Source organism: Sebastes umbrosus, chromosome 15 (assembly GCF_015220745.1).
Source record: "Sebastes umbrosus isolate fSebUmb1 chromosome 15, fSebUmb1.pri, whole genome shotgun sequence".
NCBI classification, from domain to species: domain Eukaryota; kingdom Metazoa; phylum Chordata; class Actinopteri; order Perciformes; family Sebastidae; genus Sebastes; species Sebastes umbrosus.
The window spans coordinates 21,808,917-21,824,618 of record NC_051283.1 but is presented as its reverse complement, the minus strand read 5'-3'; the positions used below and the strand labels follow the sequence as shown (position 1 = coordinate 21,824,618).

The window sequence follows — 15,702 nt, the reverse complement described above, 5'->3', positions numbered from 1 at the left end:
TGTCTGGGAGGAAAATCGTGGGAAGTGCCGCCGAGGGCCTGATTAGCATTCTGTATTGCGAGTCCCAGCGGGCCGTCTCCTGGAGCCCCCCAACCCGGGAGTGAAGAATGGCTGCACGGGAGGGGAGGGGGGCAGAGATGGAAGAGAGGTTGCAGAGGGCCAGACGGGGGATGCGGAAAGTCAAGGAAGACAGCTTCACAAAGACGAGCACGGTGCTGATGAGGGGGGAGAGAGGACGGGGGAGGTGCTGGAGGGCTCGAGGCTGCCACCGTGAAATCCGGCGGTGCGAGGGGACTGGGTTCAAGTTCAACGGCAAATCCTCGTCTGCATGATGACGTGATGAAGACTCTCTGAAAGAATCCCGTCTGACTTGAACTGTGTCTATAACTTTAAATCTACCTGTTACTGTGGTGAAACTCACCGGAGATGAAACTATCTGAAAGCTGGTCGCTTCAGATCTCATCTCATCTCATCTCACCTCTAATCTCTGAAGCACGAAGGTCAAATTTAATTTAAAACTTTATTTGAATGCAGCAGATTCAGATTCACATCACTGACAATTAGAACCAAAGTGTGGCTGAAAGTAACGACTACTTTCATATCAATTAATCTGATTATTATTTTCTCAATTAATAGATAATCATCTATTTTGTCACTATTTCCTAAAGCTTTAGTTACTGTCTTCAAATTGCTTGTTTTGTCTGACCAACAGTCCAAAACCCAAAGATATTCTATTTACTGTCGCATAAGAAAAAAGAAAAGCAGCTCACAAAGTGAGAAACTGGAGCTACAGGGGATGTATGGTATTTTTGCTAGAAAAAAATAGTTAAATATAAAAACTTCTGGTGATCATCTATACCGATTCATCGATTGATTGTTTCAGCTCTGAACAAAAGTCTATTAAATATTGAAGAAAATATTCAGATATGAATGGTCTTAACTTCACTTCAGTTCTCGGGCATATATGAAGATATAATCTGTTGATTGAATATGTGGGAATGAGGACGACATTGAACCTCTGAATACTTTTACAGGTGTAACCGTAGCACTATACATATCTGTCAAGTACTAAAGGTTGGCATCAAATGTTTCCTCAGATTTGCACTTTCATTTACTTATAATCTCTATCAGACAGCGTAATGAAAAGTAATAACTTTGCAAATTTTAGTTTTATTTTGGTAAAGATCACACGATAAGAGAAACACAAGATTTACTATTTAACAGAAGTCACGATGTTGCTTCTTCATTTTTCAATCTTTACAAACTTGACTTTTAAACATATTTGGGTTTTTCAAGGCATCTGAACTCATTTATCCTGTAAAAGACCAAAGAAATGTAAGTTTTCTTATTCTTTTAATTACACGGTGTGTGATTTAAATGATAACTACATTTTAGACTGCATTAAATTCAACCAAAGTTATTGTAAAGATGTTTATGTTTAAACAGGATTTATCATTTACTCCCTTTGTTAAATGAAAAAGGGTTTAAGGGGGTTATAGAAAATCATGATATTGTATCCACACTAGCATTGAAAGACTTGACGTGAAATGTGACTTCAACTGCCCTAATTTGAATATACTGCATTGCTTACAATATGAACAAACCTATGAGTATTAAAAACCTATGTGAACATGCCTGGCTATAAAAAGGTCCTGCCCGCCTGCCAGAGAGTGTAGACGAGATAGAGAAGCAATGTTATTGGTAATAAATACGCTAATAAATGAAGGAAATTGACTGAATCGATCTCAGTAGCAGACAGCATCCTCCTGTTCCGGGTATTAAACTATATAATGTACAGTACATGCTGGAAAAAAGACATCCTAAACCACTGAATAAATTACGGTCCTCCTCGGCTTGTTAAAGGTCAGAAATTAAGTGTGACATGAAGCGCTCTGACCTCGGGGCAGACGGACAATGGTCACTTCCTCCCTAATTCACCACCTCTCTACAAACAATTGACTGTTTGAATTTGTGTGTGAGTGCGTTGCTCTGTGTGACCCTCTTCGATGGCCTTTTAAATCCACAAGTTGCTTGACCTTTGAACCCTTTTGATTGTTGTTGTGTGTCCTCGCAGGCCGCTGGGATTTCTCATAAAGACACCTGCGACATCCTGCTGCTTAGTTTTTATAGTCACACCATCCTGATCTAATCCCATTAATTCTTCCTAAAAATGGACAGTCGGTGGTGGAGGAGGTACTCGGATCCGTTACTTAAGTTAAAGTACAAATACTAAAATGTAGAAATACTCCATTACAAGAAAAAGTCCGGCATTTAAAATTCAATTCAAGTAAAAGTACAGAAGTATTATCAGCAAAATACTTAAAGTATCAAAAGTAAAACTACTCGTTCTGCAGAAAAAGGTCCCGTGACTGATTTTATTATATATGACATTATTAGATTGTTGCATCAATATGTAAATACCATTTTACAGTTGTAGCTGGTTGAGATGGAGCTATTTTATCTTCTTTTACTGTTTGGTAGTTTAGTCTAGTTTGTTCCAACGTAGGGGACGGGCATCTCCAAAGAGTCACAAGATAAATCCGAGGGGTTGTGAGATGATTAATGGGATATAGAAAGAAGAAAAAACTTAATTTGTTTGTTGGACTTTTCTCTAATCTTTGCCTTTTTGTGAAATATTGCATCATTTTTCCTCGTTGGGCCTCGATCAGCTATTTAAATGAATTGCATGTGAGAAGTTTGGAGGGAAAATGTGTCTTTGGTGAAACTGTAACTGAGCTCTAACTAAACACTGCTTTTTTGTGAGAGGTCATAAGATAAAAAGGTTGGAAACCACTGCTTTAATCTCTAACAATGCATTATAATTTATAATATCATGTGTTTTTTCTGTAAAGTGTTAATCTGAAGTAACTATAGTAACTACAGCAGCCAAATAAATGCAGTGGAGTATATTTCTCTTTGAATTGTAGTGAAATACAAAGCATAAAAAATGGAAATTGTACTTAAGTACAGTGGTTGAGTAAATGTACTTAGTTACTTTCCACCACTCAGTGGTCACATGATGCAAGAGAAACACAAAACACTAGAGTTGAGTAGAAGTAAAGATGTTCTTTACTTCTAATTCTTTACTAACTTTTAAGCTTGTTTCAGGTTTCCAAAGCATCTGAGCTCAATCAGAGTTTTTGGAAATCTTAAATTATGAGAACAAGCTCCTCGGTTCATTCCTAAACTGCAGAGCGACGGGGGTGAAGGGTGAGGGGTCAAAGCCGGATAAAGAGGTTGTTGACCTGCTGGTATGCTGAGTTTAACCTCTTGACCTCCTTTTTGATGAGAGCTCAGAGGTCGTGACTCAGTCAGGAGGGGTCGAGGGGACGGGCCGGAGGACGAAGTGTGTCGTCCATACCCAGCGAGCCGTGGAAATGCATTTCTGCACACGTGCGCGAACGGACGCACATCACAACTTAACGGCTAATTTTTTAAAGAAATATGCAAAGACTTCTGCAAAAACAGTCCAGACTGATCACACAGTTTGAAAAAGAGTCTCTTGACTTTTCCTTTTTGTCACATATTGTTCAGCTCATAAATGCGTAACAACGATCATGCATGGGAATGCTCAGTTGAACCTCTTTACACAAATGAACATTGTCTTAAATTTCTCCCCCTGTCTAAAAGTCATCCACTCGCTGGTTTCCCACAAAAACAGTCTAGTGGGTGCTATTGAACATTTTGTGAATTATCCCTCCACTCTCCCAGACCATTGACAGTGGGGGCGGCGAGCTCGATGGGGAAACAATATCTTATAGATTGCGATATAAAACCGATCCGTCCAGACGAAGACACAGGCACAAAACATGGCTAGAAATCAGCCATGAGCATGTCATGGCACGCTGGAGGGTCTGACTACTTAATTAGACATATAAAAAGGCTGGGTCAGACGGAGCAGACAGGCAAAGAAAGGCAGGCGAGATGAGGCCCTTCAAACTGTCTGCGTCACACCGTGGGTGTGTGTGTGTCTGGGTGGTGCTGTGAGAAAGTGTGTACCCGTGTCGTTTGCATGTCTGAGTCTCGGCTGTGCAGGACTGCGTGTAGGAATGTGTCTGTGTCTGGCACATGTGTGTGTTTATCGTGTGAACATGTGTGAGATGTTTTGTGATTCTCTGGCGGGCTGGAGTGGAAAAATCTCCATAAAAAAAACAGATTAACAGATTAATGATCAAATATATCTGTGAAAGCAATGAAGGTTTTGGGCCATTAAAAAAGATTCCTGTGTCAGGTGTTACTTTTTCATATTTTTTGATTTGGAAAAAAAAAAGCTGTTGTGCTCATAACCAGAAGCTTGCATGGCATGCATATGCAGCACAGGGACATAAATCATGCATACAAATTATACATTTAAGGGTACCAATTGCTCAATTGAAATAGTAATTCAAATGCGCAAATGATCAAGAAATATTGTTGACTAAATAACTTGGTGGTCAAGCACATTAACCGAAAGCAGAACAAACATACTTGTGCTATATGAAATTATGTATATTTTGTCAGACTTTCTTCTAATCTTTGCTTATTTTCTTGTGAATTACTGTATATATTTACCTCTGAAAATACATTATTAATATGATACAAGGTCAACTAGAATAACCGCATCGTGGTTGTATGCCTCCGCTAACCAGTCAAGTTGCAGTTTATATCCACGTCTGTCCAAAATGTCATCACGTCATCATTTTATCCTATTAGACATTAGTGTGAAATTGTCATAATTAGCACATGAATTCTTGAGTTATGGCCAAAAACGTATTTTGTGAGGTCACAGTGACCTTTGACGACCAAAATCTAATAAATTCATCCATCCCAATTTGAAGAAATTCCCTCCAGGCGTTCCTGATATATCACGGTCACCAGAATGGACCCGACGGATGTGTGAATGTATGGACAGACTTACAGACGAACGGATGGACTGACCTTATACATTTAAGGGTGCAAGTTGCTAAATTGAAATAGTAATTCAAATGCACAAATGATCAAGAAATACTGTAGACTCTGTACTGAACAACATGGTGATTAACAGACCAGGAACATACTTGTGCTATATGAAATGATGTATCTTTTGTTAGACTTTCCTCTAATCTTTGCTTAACTTCTTGTGAATTACTGGATATTTTTAACTCTGAAAATAAATGATTAATATAATACAAACTCAAACATACTGTAACACTTCTCTTTAGTTAAATTGATGATAACCAGTACACAAACAGTATCGTGTGAAACCAGTGACGAGGGGTCCAGAGTACACATTGCTTTGTCTCTAGGAACCTCGAGAACCTACACATTCATTAGGAAGTGGAAAACTTTTGATTCCTGAAAATTCCGCCACTGTTTCATTAAACAGCTAAATAAGAGCACATTATGTTGAACTAACCAACATATCCTCATACAACAGTTCGTATGATATCTTTAGAAAAGTTATTCCTCAGTTTTCATGTGTTTTCCTACAAATGTCCAGCAACACGTGTCAATTTCCGCTCGTTACATGCATACAGTCTTTTCAAAATAAACTTCCTTTTTCACAGGTAACAACTTGGTAATGATTTAGGCAACAAAACTACTTAGTTAGGTTTAGGAAACAATTTTGGTTTGGGTTAAAATAACTACTGAAGTAGCGTAACTTAAGTACGGAAGTTGCGTGACATAAATCAACGTTGACTTCTGGTTTCACACGGAACACAAACACCGGTCTTCTGGGTGAAAGTCTGGTGTTTTTTGACCCACCAATTCACCCCAACCTCCTCTCAACGCGGTGTTTGTTATTCTTTATACTTCCTGGTTCACCATTACGATATGAATTGATTTTGTGGGATATATACGGATATATACAGTACATTACTTTTTATAGGTATAGCTACGAATGGTGTATGAGAACAGCCTGAACTAACAAGTAAACGCTTATATTTTCTACCTCAGCTACACTGTAGGTCTCCTGTTACAGGGAACACATGTTATTATTAACCTACAATGTACTGTGTCATTTAACAACAACTATCATAATTCATAGGAAGGTTTTTGCACATATCACATAAAGATGGTGAATGTTGAATAACTGAACCTACTGTACGTCTATCAGCAATGAAAATATATCAGCAGAGAGATAGATATGATAGATATCTCTAATGCAACAGTCTTTACCAGCAAGCTAACACAACACATGCTTGGTTAAAATGACTCACATTCTTCAGTTTCATTAGTTGTCATATTATCTCTCTCATTTCAACACAGCACCCTCTGCAGGTTATCAAATATCGGCTTTCCAGAAATAAGTCTTTTTTATTATCTGCCTTTAATCAGCACTGTGTATGCATGTATGTGTCTGCTCACACTTGTCTAGCCTCCACTATGTTTAAACTATGTGAAGTGTATAAGAGCATGAAGAATGTGTCTCAATAAGTCATTATTGGTCAAAACAAGTCAGGGCCACTTATAATAATCACTTCTTCTTACTCACTCATTGTTGCCTCGGAGCAGACAGGGCCCCGTCAATTTGAACCAGAGTCTGTGGGTGAGAACCGACTGGGAACCCTCCATCGCAGCTGCAGCTATTTGTTGTCTGCGAGACATAGAGGAGAGGTCAGAGGTCAAATAAGTTCACAGGAACTGCGGGCTTTCACATGTTAATGCTTCGGTGCGGCACAAGAACAACACAGAGGAGGTGATTATAACATTGTCAGGACGCTGTTTGTTTAAAATGTGTCACAATATCACGTTTGATGGACAGCGCTACTCAACTGAAGGACTCTAGGTTTGCCAAATGTTTAAGATTGGGGATGTCTTTCAAAATGACATGAAAATATGGACGAACATGAATGAGATGGTGGAGAAAGTGCAGATGAACCAAAATAATATGTACATGTGTGCAGTCTATAAAGTGGTATATAGGATGTATAGTGTAAGTAATTTTCATGTAAATTTATCATATAAAATATTATTGTTATAGATTAAACTACCCAGTAATGTGTAAAATAGTTACATTTAGCTCCACCTCAACCTGCTACCACAGTAAAATGCTGCTTACAGATTAATGCAGTATGATATATTATCATATAATACTCAGTACATTTTGCCGATAACACTTTTTATTATCTTTTACTGAAGTAAGAACTTAGTTTTTTTATATTTGTAAATCAGGGTATTGCAACTGTTATTACTGTTACTGTAAATTATCTGAATACTACCTCCACCACTGGCTGTATACCAAAAACCTGTCCTGTTCTTATATTTATGTTCCTCTTATTGCACTATTTACACTATTACAGTGGTTATTTAGGAGGCTTTCACATTGATGAGTATGAACACCGTATACCCGGGCACGATTTGTCGATCCGTTCCCGGGTACACTTGAAAAGGTTTAGGGCTGTTCCCGAACACCATTTTTTGGGTTTCGAAGATTTGGTGAGAAATATTCAAAGGTATTCGAAGCTTCGCGGCGTGGCGCAACAGGCTGACATGTTCTTCTGTCTGTCTGTCTCATCTTCAGTGCCCGGGACAGCGCCGCTGCCGCACTACTGTATACACACACCTCTACACACAAAAAACAGTGATATCTGTCTGAGAATAACTAATAATAACTAAAGTTGAATATGAATAATGTTGTTAGATTATTCCTTATTTCATGGGCTATTTTGGGATTTATACATTATTATTACATACTTATATATAAAAACAAAACAAAAAAACAAAAATTTAAGCATTCGAATGCTGGTTTGGAGGTCGATTACCATGGCAACGGTCAAAGCTTCGAGGCCTTCAGGTCAACCCTAAAAAAGTGGTCTCGAGTACAGTTCATGTGTACTTGGGAACGGTTCGCATCAGGTGTGAAAACCAACTGTACCAAAACTATAGTGGACTGCTATTTAACGGGAGTAGCAGTAGAGTTGCAAAGGCATTTGCCAACGCTGCCGGTCTCCTCCGAAATCTGCATTATGCTCGCAGCACCAGTCTCAGTCTCTGAACTGCACAGCCATGGGTGATAAAGTAAGGAAGGCAGACGAGAGAATCGTTCTTAACATCGTCTCCAAAATGCAAACAATATTAGGCATAATGGGGAGGTCGCCTCCACGAATGGGCTCGGGATCTTGCGATTGTCGTGCTTTTCTGCACTGTAACGACAACATGAACAAATGTCACACCCTAAAGGAACATTATTGCCACAACAGCAATTTATTTCCCACTTCCATTTGATAAGGTTGAAAAAAAAGTAGTCTAGAATATATAAAAGAGAGACGCGGGTTACCTCGTTTTAGATTTTAAAGAGGATTTTGGTTTAGTGTCTAAAGACTGTAGAGTACTCAAGTTATACAGAGAGAGCTTAATAGTAACACATCACAGTGTGTCCTGGTGTAGTAAGAGTTTAAGATGCTGATCATCGTAATCGCAGGTTCAAGACTGGCTATAGGATCCCATCTCTCCCACACCCCTCATTTCCTGTCAGGTCTTTACTGTCCACTATAATAAATGCTAAAAACAAAACTCTAACATATCACCAAAATACCACACATGACAAAACAGATATGTTTTGGGGATAATGTATCACCATCTTAACACTGACGTTGGGCTTGGATGTGGTATACGTGTGTGTGTGTGTGTGTGTGTGTGTGTTTGTGTGTATAGCGACAACACACACACACACACCTTGGATGACTAATCAGTGGTCTGTGTCGAGGAACAGCTGTGAGAACGAGACGGCCTCACAGAAACATGAATGACACAAACACTCGACTCAATAATCCTCAGGAGGAGTTTTGCCCACATGTTCCCATCACGCTGACTGAAACAGAAGCTGAATATTGAAAAGGAGGTAATTTCCCATGCAGTCATTTCTGTTTGTACAACTTCAGCTCAGAGCGCCTCCAGCTGGAGCTCTGCAGCACTGCAGGAACTCTAAAAGCAGCAGCATCGAGGTGTTGAACTCTTCGCCCTGGAGCAAAGGACTGGATGACTTTCAACCTGAAGCTGATTTTTTTTGCCATTTGATTTGTCATTTTCTTGATGGAATTTGTTATGATAAAAAGAAATGCTGTAGTACCACAGAAATCTAAATCTGAAGGGCTTAAATGTTTTTCTTTCTACTCTAGCAAATTTGTATCCAAGTAACAAAGACCTTTAATAGCATTTTAACAGTAACTAAAACAGTAATGATATGAAATTCTGCTTTAACTTGTCGCCTATTTTCACTGTATATCAAAACAGTGTTTTCCAACATGCAGCCAAGGTAAATCTGAGGGGCAATAAAAATGATTTAAAAGATAAAAAGAGGGGAAAAAAGCACATTTCTGTTACCCCAAATAATGCTTACTTTTTAGATACGTCTTTCATTGTTGATTTTTGGTGGAATCACACAGTTTTATCTCTTCATGCCTGTAAATTACACTATTTAAAAAGTCATAACACAAAAAGATTGAGAACTATAGAACAAATTAACATTGTACGATATGATCAATTGTTTGTATACAATTTTTTTTTTTTTTTTAAACTACCATGAAACGGTCAATGTGTTAGTTAATTTTAATGGTCCAAGTGGTTCAATTATGTGATGATGGTTTGATCAAAATGCTCCTGAATGATTGTTTCTCAAGTCAGATAGTTTCCCATGCAGGCTGCGTCCTCCATATTGCCTCTCCATGGGTTCATATTCTAACCTATTTGTCTCAGTGTTTTCACACGGCTGCCTGTCGATCAATCCTCCCACCCCCAGCACTAAATTGGTGCAGTGTGAAAACAGCCACTCCCCGTGCCCTGTGGGTCTAATTGGCTCGGATTAAAGAAGCCATTATATCAGTGGAGCTGATCTGAAAGCTGAGCTGCTGAGCTGCAAGCAGCCCACACACTTTTTTATCACGCTGAGAAACTGATATAGCCGCATCCAGCTGCTGCAGCTTCCACATACACTCACTTCTTACACGCAGCACTCCTGGAAGTATAAACAGTGAAACGGATACAATGATCTGTATTCGAGAAGGTACTTCATCACAATAACATGAGGTATTTGGTATTGTGAGATGGTTTTATGGTCCAATAAGTGGTGCTCACAGCAAACTGGTCTGATTGATTAATTAAGTTGAACGCCTTTGACTGTAACTCATTATTGAGTTATGCAAGAAGATAGATATATAATAGAAAGTAATAAATCATAAATTGTTTTATAATTGACTATTTTTACAAAATAAAGGATTTGGAGTCTCACCAATCAATCGGCCAATATTAGCGTATCACAGATACTGTGTATATCATACAGGCATATATAATCACAAGAAATTCTAGTACGGGAAAGCCAACTATATGTTAGAGGTAGAGCTGCAATGATTAATCGATTAGTATCTATCTAACAAATTAATCGCCATCTATTTTGATAATTGATTCATCAGTTTGAGTTATTTAAAAAAAAAAAAAAAAAAAAAAAAAAAAATTCTCTGATTCCAGCTTCTTAAATGTGAATATTATCTGGTTTCTTTACTCCTCTTTGACAATAAACTGAATAATCAAGACATTTTGAGGACGTCATTTTGGGCTTTGGGAAACACTGATCGACATTTTTATAGACCAAACAACTAATCAATTAATCAAGAAAATAATCAACAGATTATTCAACAATGAAAATAATCACTAGTTGAAGCGTTACTTTGAGGTAGTCAGAGTTGAGTGTTTTGATTTCACGTCCCATTCAAATGGTTTTCACTGGTGGCCGTTAGTGAGTAGATGGTTTAAAAAGGAAATATTTGGACATTTTTAGCATGAGTTTTTCTTTTTTCAGTGAAGTCCCTCAGAATTTCTAGAAACAAAATAAAAGATTATAATGAGCAGCTCATAAGTAAAACCTGAGAGGATCCTGTTAAAACTCCTGTTCTTCCCGAAGCTTTGTGGTAAAATTCACATTTATGCAATTCATTTGACAAAAAAAAAAATTTCCATTCGAGACAAAATATTGATAATAGATATATCCATTTTAAAATATATAGATTATTATTTCTTTTAAAAATGTAAAAGTCTGTAAGAAGTAGATTTATTAAAGTCAAGTATAGATCTTAAATCATTTTGAAACTCATGAGCTTTATAAGAGAAATGTAAATGCTAGATCCTTGAATTTTTCACCGATGGTGTACGATTTTTTTCCGCTCTGTGTTGAATTCCTAAAGCTGGGCTACACACAAACAAACACATTTTCTTCGAGGAGTGTATGCCTGCATATTGTAGTAAAGAGACCAGGAAGGAAGTTGGGACCCCAAAAACACAAAACACTCTGCATTTGTCCAAATCACGAGCGAGAGAGGAGCCACAAAGGTTGTTTGTGTCCCAGTGAGCGGTGGCGGAGGGGTGAAGGGTTGTGGGTAAAGCTTACTGCTGAGGTTCCCAGCCAACTTGGCATGCCTTTTCAGCTTCTCCTCGCCCTTCTGTCTTTTCATTGTGCGGACTAACAGATCTTGTGAAGTCTTGCACTGTGGTCCAATTATTACCGATATGTTCATTCAAACATCGTTTTCTGTTTCCTCTGGAAATCTGGCAGTTTCGCCCAGAGTCACCGCACATCGAATGAAACTGTGCGACACACAAAAACGTGTTTTTTTTTTTGCAGCTGATGAGATGTCTTAGAATAAAAAGAGAATTTCACTGCCTTGTTTTAGGCGGGAAATCATCATTTTGATATATCTAGATATCAGACATATGTTTTCATGAAAGAAAATGAATGGAAACATTTTAATAAGTTAATTATTTAGATCACATATCAAGCTAAATGCCAAATATTCTCTGGTTGCAGCTTCTCAAATGTGATGATTTGCTGATTTTCTGTCACTTTAAATTGAATATATTTAGATTTTAGACTGTTGGTCAAACAAAACAAGCAATCTGAAGGCAACACACTTGAGATTCTGTGAACTTGTAAAGGTCATTTGACTATTTTTTACATTTTAGAGACAAAAATGATTAATCAAAAAAGTGTCTGACAGATTAATTGATAATAAAAATGATCAGTAGTTCCACTCATAGACTCAACTGCATGATTAACTCCTCATCTTAGCTTATTTGACATTTTATAAACTAAAATATAATCTACAAAATTTAAGAAATCCCCAATAAAATAATCAATTATGGTAAATCATTAGTTGCAGCTCTAACAACACAGCTAAAATAATGATAACTCACTCCTTTTCATTCCCTACACCTCCCTCCTCCTCCTGCAGTTCACACCAGCGGTCATTTTCGGGTGTCAAGGGCCTCGCACTTGGGGTTTTGGGAGGTGGGCCCTCAATTAGCGAGCCACGCGTCCTTCGGAAGAAAGAGGAACTCCGTGAGGAGTCCTTAACGACTGGCCTCTGTTCACTCTGCTCTGACCCCGCGACCTCGGGGTCACAGGCCACAATACACTCCCATATGGAGCTGTGTTATCGGCTCTATGACGAAAGGGAACGGACAGCAACCCTCTGCATTCAGGCCGAGCTGCGTGACGCCATTGAAGGCCTGAGAACGCCGGTCCTGCTCCAACACCTCTCTGAACATCCGCCCAGCTTTATGAATTCAACTTTACCCTCTGATCAGGTCCAATAATGTGGATCGGTCTTTTTTTAATTGAGCAGGACCAGAAGGAAGAAAGGTTGCACACATACACTGCACACCGGGGGAGCTGCCAACTATAATCCTGTATTTCTGGCCACTGAGCAGCACTAATGTGGATCTGTTTCAGGGGTAAATGCCTTGCTCAATGGCACATTACTGAGAAGGAAAGGGCCTCCCATTTACCTTCAAGTGCTCTCATACATGTTTTTGAATTATGCATAAAGACACTCACACATACAAACTTTTAATGATGGAATAGTCTGTTTCATAAGTTTTTGGCCTGTCTAATGCTGATAATAAATGTACTATTAAATTATTACAATATTAAACTAAACCAGTGGTGGAATGTAACTAAGTACATTTACTCAAATACTGTATTGAAGTATAATTTTGAGGTACTTGTACTTTGAGTATTTCCATTTTCTGCTACTTTATACTTCTACTGCACTACCTTTATTTGATAGCTTTAGTCACTAGATAATTTGTTGATCATATTATGTATTATTAATCTGGAAATAAATTATTCTAATGTGGGCCGTTCTGCATAATGAGTACTTTTAAGTTTATTTTGATGCTAATACTTTTGCACACCTACTTAGGTTCTACACTGTAGTTCTAAGTACTTGAGTACCTCTTCCACCACTGCACTCAACATACATTTCCGAGTTAATAATAATGCAGTTTGGTTCTCCATAGCCAAGAGGGATGTCTTCAAATCACTTGTTTGGTTTGAAAGTTTGAAAAATATTAAATTTACAATCACATAATGCCGATAAAAGCAGTGGATATTAATTATTTTTGCTTGATTAATAACCTATTGCTAAAACATTTTTTTGCGATTATATTTATATTTTTTTCCAGCTGATCAGCTAAGATGAATTAATTAATCATTCAAGCACAAGTTGGGTCATGGATGAATTTAAAATGAAGGCTTACATTGGCTACACTTATTGGTAAGAGACATGCATCAAATACACATTTTGTCACCCGTTTAGTTAGACTTTCCTAATAGTGTTACACCAACAAAGTGTTGACAGTGGAAAAGTTTAAATTTGTACTCAATCAAATATATTTATGTCATATTAGTTAGGAATTAAAGGGATTAAAAATGTCTGATGACAAAATAAGAGCATACTGTAGACCAGGAGTCTGCAACCTGCGTCTCCGGAGCCACATGCGGCTCTTTAGCCCCTCTTCAGTGGCTCCCTGTGGATTTTTTAAAATGGAAATGATTAACTGTTTTTTTGTTTTTTGAGTATTAGTATTAGTTGAAGAAAAAAAAAATCTGAGATTTTGAGAATAAAGTCATAATATTATAAAGTAGTAATTTTACGTGTTATTTTCTTTTTTTCCCGTAAAGTTATGATTTTATTCTCGTAATATTACGTCATTTTTCTCGTAAAGTTATGACTTTATTCTTGTAATATATTACGACTTTTTTTCTCGTAAAGTTATGATTTTATTCTCGTAACATTACGACTTTTTTCTCGTAATATTATGACTTTATTCTGGAAATCTCAGATGTTTTTTCCCTCAATGTGGCCCTAATACTCCGTAGTACATTTGCACTTTGGCCCTCACTGCATTAGACTTATATATTATATACTTAGACTATAAACTAAAATCTATTAAAATGCATAACTGTCTTAAGTATTACACAGAGTATGGTTGTAGGTGTAACCTGAGAGATTCAGTCATTCATTTTCTTCACCGACAAAAGGTGTAAAAAATATTTTTAATTTGGTGAAAAAAGACAGTATTTATTGTGTCTTACTCAATAATTAATAACAGCACATTCAAGTGTACAGTAAGTGGAGATACTTTAAAAGGTCCCATATTGTAAAAAGTGAGATTTTCATGTCTTTTATATTGTAAAGCAGGTTTAAGTGATATATAAATACTGTGTAAGTATCAAAACGCTCAAATCACAGGGAAATACACACAGCCCGTATTCAGAAACTGTGCGTTTAGCACCAGCCGTCAGGATTTCTGTACATTTGTGATGTCACAAATCTACAATATTTAGACAATTTCACAGTTTTAAACGTAAACATACTTCATGTGTCCCAGTTTATTTCCTGTTGCAGTGTATGTGAATGACATCAGCTGACAGGAAATACACATGGACCCAAGCTGTTTCCTAGCAACGCAATTCTGTTGCCCTTCTGTTGAAATGAGCTAAAACGGAGCGTTTCAGACAGAGCATCAATACAGGTTTATTCAGGTAGACAGTATGAGGAAAATAAAGTGTTGTTTGAACATTAAAGAATGTAAATATGTTCTAGTAGAAACTAAAAATACAAGCATGAACCAGAAAATGAGCACGATATGGGACCTTTAAGGAAGGAAAATGGAAAGTGTTGTATAATAATGTGATTGTGTTCATTTAATACATGCAGGCAGCACGAGTCAAAGCTGAACTATCCAAACAACAGGAGATAAAATGATTGTGAATCTCACTAAAAGCAACATTGTTCTTCAATTCTTGGTAGCAGCTTTTGTTTGTTTCAGACATTTTTTTTACTGTTAACATGGCAGCAATCAAAATATTTAGTATGGGCTCAGCTGTGATATCAAACACTTCATTGTTCCCTGACATTTTGCCATTAGTTTTCCTACAGTCCCAAAAGATCATGGAGCAATGATGCCATCTGGTGGCAGCTGCTGGCAACTGTTATTATCTCATAGCAGAAACTGATGTAAACACTGTAGATTTTAATCAGTTTTTTGAGAACATAATAACATATAACCTGTCAATTACATGCATTGACAGCCAGGTATCTGTAAACTACTCATTTGTGTATGTTTAGCATCTTGTATGTGTGATAAAAAAATGATTTGAGTTGAGACAACAGCAGTCTCAAGCTTTTTTGTGGCTTCTGGGCTACATGTTTGGTAAGCTAGCTCAGTCCACCTGCAGCAGGTAACCTTAGCAACAAACAAAACCAATTCATATATTTACATCTCTTCCTCATCACTGAATGTTTATCTAACTTTATCTGCTACAAAAAAACACACATTTACAAACACACAGTACTTACATTATTATGTTTCTCTCGTTGTTTTTCTCTCAATCTTCCTCAATTTAACGACCTGAGTGACGACACCGTGACGTAACATCTCTCTGCTGATTATGGACAGGCGCGG

At 37.5% G+C, this 15,702-nt stretch overlaps 1 long non-coding RNA gene across 2 annotated transcripts in view; it reads right to left on the bottom strand.

The window, feature by feature from the left end:
* LOC119503889 overlaps positions 1-15,702 on the bottom strand; it is a 26,906-nt gene extending 11,204 nt beyond the window's left edge. For both annotated transcript variants that reach the window (XR_005210404.1, XR_005210405.1), the window contains exons 1-2: positions 15,597-15,702; positions 6,455-6,556 (exon numbers count right to left, since the gene is read on the bottom strand). This is a non-coding gene — a long non-coding RNA (uncharacterized LOC119503889). The remainder of the gene's footprint in view (positions 1-6,454; positions 6,557-15,596) is intronic.